We start from the raw sequence: 5,000 nt of genomic DNA, 5'->3' as shown, positions 1-5,000 counted from the left end.
TTGGCCCTTAACCTAACCCACGTTGGCCCTTAACCTAACCCACGTTGGCCCTTAACCTAACCCACGTTGGCCCTTAACCTAACCCACGTTGGCCCTTAACCTAACCCACGTTGGCCCTTAACCTAACCCACGTTGGCCCTTAACCTAACCCACGTTGGCCCTTAACCTAACCCACGTTGGCCCCTTAACCTAACCCACGTTGGCCCTTAACCTAACCCACGTTGGCCCTTAACCTAACCCACGTTGGCCCTTAACCTAACCCACGTTGGCCCTTAACCTAACCCACGTTGGCCCTTAACCTAACCCACGTTGGCCCTTAACCTAACCCACGTTGGCCCTTAACCTAACCCACGTTGGCCCTTAACCTAACCCACGTTGGCCCTTAACCTAACCCACGTTGGCCCTTAACCTAACCCACGTTGGCCCTTAACCTAACCCACGTTGGCCCTTAACCTAACCCACGTTGGCCCTTAACCTAACCCACGTTGGCCCTTAACCTAACCCACGTTGGCCCCTTAACCTAACCCACGTTGGCACCTTAACCTAAGTTACGCTGCACCTTAACCCAAGTTACGCTGCACCTTAACCCAAGTTACGCTGCACCTTAACCCAAGTTACGCTGCACCTTAACCCAAGTTACGCTGCACCTTAACCCAAGTTACGCTGCACCTTAACCCAAGTTACGCTGCACCTTAACCCAAGTTACGCTGCACCTTAACCCAAGTTACGCTGCACCTTAACCCAAGTTACGCTGCACCTTAACCCAAGTTACGCTGCACCTTAACCCAAGTTACGCTGCACCTTAACCCAAGTTACGCTGCACCTTAACCCAAGTTACGCTGCACCTTAACCCAAGTTACGCTGCACCTTAACCCAAGTTACGCTGCACCTTAACCCAAGTTACGCTGCACCTTAACCCAAGTTACGCTGCACCTTAACCCAAGTTACGCTGCACCTTAACCCAAGTTACGCTGCACCTTAACCCAAGTTACGCTGCACCTTAACCCAAGTTACGCTGCACCTTAACCCAAGTTACGCTGCACCTTAACCCAAGTTACGCTGCACCTTAACCCAAGTTACGCTGCACCTTAACCCAAGTTACGCTGCACCTTAACCCAAGTTACGCTGCACCTTAACCCAAGTTACGCTGCACCTTAACCCAAGTTACGCTGCACCTTAACCCAAGTTACGCTGCACCTTAACCCAAGTTACGCTGCACCTTAACCCAAGTTACGCTGCACCTTAACCCAAGTTACGCTGCACCTTAACCCAAGTTACGCTGCACCTTAACCTAACTTACGCTGCACCTTAACCTAACTTACGCTGCACCTTAACCTAACTTACGCTGCACCTTAACCTAACTTACGCTGCACCTTAACCTAACTTACACTGCACCTTAACCTAACTTACGCTGCACCTTAACCTAACTTACACTGCACCTTAACTGTCACATGTAACGTCACAGGAATGTAGCTTTGCCTAACAGCAACCCTCTGAACATAGTTCACTGCTTGGATCCTCTGGTGTCATGTGTATTTCTTGATGCCATGGTGCGTACCCTCACATAAAGGTCTTTCGAGTGTTGCGTACTTTCTACACAGTCCCGCTAACCACTGGAAGGGTGTACCGCTACAGAACGAATATCGCCCTCCCCTCCTGCCCTTCCAAGCTGGTCGGTCAGGCGTTTGTTTGTGAAATGAGCCTTGCAGCTGTTCAGTTGCATTCGGTTGTCGATGCAGTCAGTGTACGTTGTGGTACGGCCTGTGTGGACTGTCCGCTGATGTACGCGTAACCCACACTGATCATCCGTCGTTACGTACTGAGTGACATAATGTGGCACATGCTTGACCGTACACCGGCTGCGCCCTACAATGGCGAATCATAAGGGCCATATGTTGTGCACGATGCTACTTGTCTCGTCTCCCCATTACAGCGAGATTGCACTGTTGTACGCCGTACAGACATGTGGTAGGTAGGTACGGACGAAAGTATTGCATGTTGGCCCCCCCCCCCCCCCCCCTCCTCCCTCTGCCGGGAATCAGCGTGAGCCGTCTGTTGATGTAGCGACGAGGGTTTTCCTATTTAATCGTATTGCCCCACACAACATGATAGCACGGTGGACCGCGTTCCACATCTGCGACATGCTACAGAGGCCGGTTGACAGTCGACCGCGCAAGGGACATTGCACACGTGCGCGGACCATCTTCCACGTGTTCTCTCGTGTACATGCCGCAGTGTGTATGTGGGCTGATGTAGCGTGTCGTGACACATAACATGCAGGCATGCCAGAATCGTAGATTTCGCAAATGTAGATTGACGTATACGTTTGCTGCCAAAGATCCGCAAATGAACTGGAAATCAGTTGTTGAGCGGTTGTTCGCGCTGCAGGTGCATCGGTGATAGCGACGATCGGTACATCTATGAACCGGTTGTTTCGGCGGTACCCGCCATGCCCCCGAACCTGAGTTGGCCATGTGGGTATGAAGCGATACGAGGCTGTGGCTTGGCGGGACAGTCCCCGGCCGGTGAGGGGGGGCCGCCCGGCGTGCTGGCCGCGCGCTGCGTGAGCGCACGCACTACAGCCGGCTGGTGGGGGGCGCCCAGTGGCAGGAGCGCCGGCCGACGGGCCCGGCTGGCGTCCCAGCTATGCGCCGGCGCACCCTGCGCGCGGCGCCAGGCGGCCAAAGTGGGTTCTGCCGAGCCCGGTGCGAAGCGCGGTGGACATCTGCAGTGTGCTGGTCCGATTGCGGACTGTGTGCGTTGAGGATGCGCCGCCGCCCGGCACTCGGCGTCGCGACGCCGTCTGCTGCTCGGTCGCCCCCAGCGGTTCTCGCAGGTGGTTTGTATCGCAGCTCTGCGGACGTGTTGGCGCGTGCGCTGTGCTGGGAGAGTTCGCTTCTGCACCCAAGTGGGGCTTTGCCCTTCTGTGGCGCTGGCGTTGGAGCTGCCGGTCACCGTAGGTGGCGCGTGTTGTTTCCCGCCGGCAATGCCACGACAGCACGCTCCCGGGCCTCTGTCGGCAGCGGCAAGCTCAGTTGGGAGCACGGGTGTTCGCACTGAAAGCGTCTACTCGCCCATCTCCGGGCGATTGCGCCTCTCTCGAACCCGACCAAGTACTTAGGACGGCGCTGCGCGCCGCCGGGACCTGAGAGGGTTTCGAGGTGTATCGTGCAGGGGAGCTCAGCCTCCTCCTGTTTGCAGAATAATTGAGCGGACGCTTGCGTGTTCGCGCGGGCCCTCGGGACACACTCCCGGGCGGCCGGCTGCTCAGCTCTCGTTGACGCAGCTCCCTGGTTGATCCTGCCAGTAGTCATATGCTTGTCTCAAAGATTAAGCCATGCATGTCTCAGTACAAGCCGCATTAAGGTGAAACCGCGAATGGCTCATTAAATCAGTTATGGTTCCTTAGATCGTACCCACGTTACTTGGATAACTGTGGTAATTCTAGAGCTAATACATGCAAACAGAGTCCCGACCAGAGATGGAAGGGACGCTTTTATTAGATCAAAACCAATCGGATTGGCTCGTCTGGTCCGTTTGCCTTGGTGACTCTGAATAACTTTGGGCTGATCGCACGGTCCTCGTACCGGCGACGCATCTTTCAAATGTCTGCCTTATCAACTGTCGATGGTAGGTTCTGCGCCTACCATGGTTGTAACGGGTAACGGGGAATCAGGGTTCGATTCCGGAGAGGGAGCCTGAGAAACGGCTACCACATCCAAGGAAGGCAGCAGGCGCGCAAATTACCCACTCCCGGCACGGGGAGGTAGTGACGAAAAATAACGATACGGGACTCATCCGAGGCCCCGTAATCGGAATGAGTACACTTTAAATCCTTTAACGAGTATCTATTGGAGGGCAAGTCTGGTGCCAGCAGCCGCGGTAATTCCAGCTCCAATAGCGTATATTAAAGTTGTTGCGGTTAAAAAGCTCGTAGTTGGATTTGTGTCCCACGCTGTTGGTTCACCGCCCGTCGGTGTTTAACTGGCATGTATCGTGGGACGTCCTGCCGGTGGGGCGAGCCGAAGGCGTGCTTGCGCGTCCCGAGGCGGACCCCGTTGAAATCCTACCAGGGTGCTCTTAGTTGAGTGTCTCGGTGGGCCGGCACGTTTACTTTGAACAAATTAGAGTGCTTAAAGCAGGCAAGCCCGCCTGAATACTGTGTGCATGGAATAATGGAATAGGACCTCGGTTCTATTTTGTTGGTTTTCGGAACCCGAGGTAATGATTAATAGGGACAGGCGGGGGCATTCGTATTGCGACGTTAGAGGTGAAATTCTTGGATCGTCGCAAGACGAACAGAAGCGAAAGCATTTGCCAAGTATGTTTTCATTAATCAAGAACGAAAGTTAGAGGTTCGAAGGCGATCAGATACCGCCCTAGTTCTAACCATAAACGATGCCAGCCAGCGATCCGCCGCAGTTCCTCCGATGACTCGGCGGGCAGCCTCCGGGAAACCAAAGCTTTTGGGTTCCGGGGGAAGTATGGTTGCAAAGCTGAAACTTAAAGGAATTGACGGAAGGGCACCACCAGGAGTGGAGCCTGCGGCTTAATTTGACTCAACACGGGAAACCTCACCAGGCCCGGACACCGGAAGGATTGACAGATTGATAGCTCTTTCTTGATTCGGTGGGTGGTGGTGCATGGCCGTTCTTAGTTGGTGGAGCGATTTGTCTGGTTAATTCCGATAACGAACGAGACTCTAGCCTGCTAACTAGTCGCGTGACATCCTTCGTGCTGTCAGCGATTACTTTTCTTCTTAGAGGGACAGGCGGCTTCTAGCCGCACGAGATTGAGCAATAACAGGTCTGTGATGCCCTTAGATGTTCTGGGCCGCACGCGCGCTACACTGAAGGAATCAGCGTGTCTTCCTAGGCCGAAAGGTCGGGGTAACCCGCTGAACCTCCTTCGTGCTAGGGATTGGGGCTTGCAATTGTTCCCCATGAACGAGGAATTCCCAGTAAGCGCGAGTCATAAGCTCGCGTTGATTACGTCCCTGC

The 5,000-nt window shown here is 54.5% G+C and overlaps 1 non-coding gene across 1 annotated transcript in view; it reads left to right on the top strand.

Annotated features, from left to right (window-relative positions):
- The first annotated feature begins 3,287 nt into the window (after positions 1–3,287).
- The window catches only part of LOC126325998 (small subunit ribosomal RNA), a 1,893-nt gene continuing 180 nt past the window's right edge, over positions 3,288–5,000 (top strand). Inside the window, exon 1 of the ribosomal RNA XR_007560465.1 lies at positions 3,288–5,000. This exon is cut by the window's right edge and continues 180 nt beyond it. This is a non-coding gene — a ribosomal RNA (small subunit ribosomal RNA).

This window comes from Schistocerca gregaria, unplaced genomic scaffold (assembly GCF_023897955.1).
Source record: "Schistocerca gregaria isolate iqSchGreg1 unplaced genomic scaffold, iqSchGreg1.2 ptg000959l, whole genome shotgun sequence".
In the NCBI taxonomy this organism is placed as follows: domain Eukaryota; kingdom Metazoa; phylum Arthropoda; class Insecta; order Orthoptera; family Acrididae; genus Schistocerca; species Schistocerca gregaria.
This window is presented reverse-complemented; position numbering and strand designations above follow the sequence as displayed.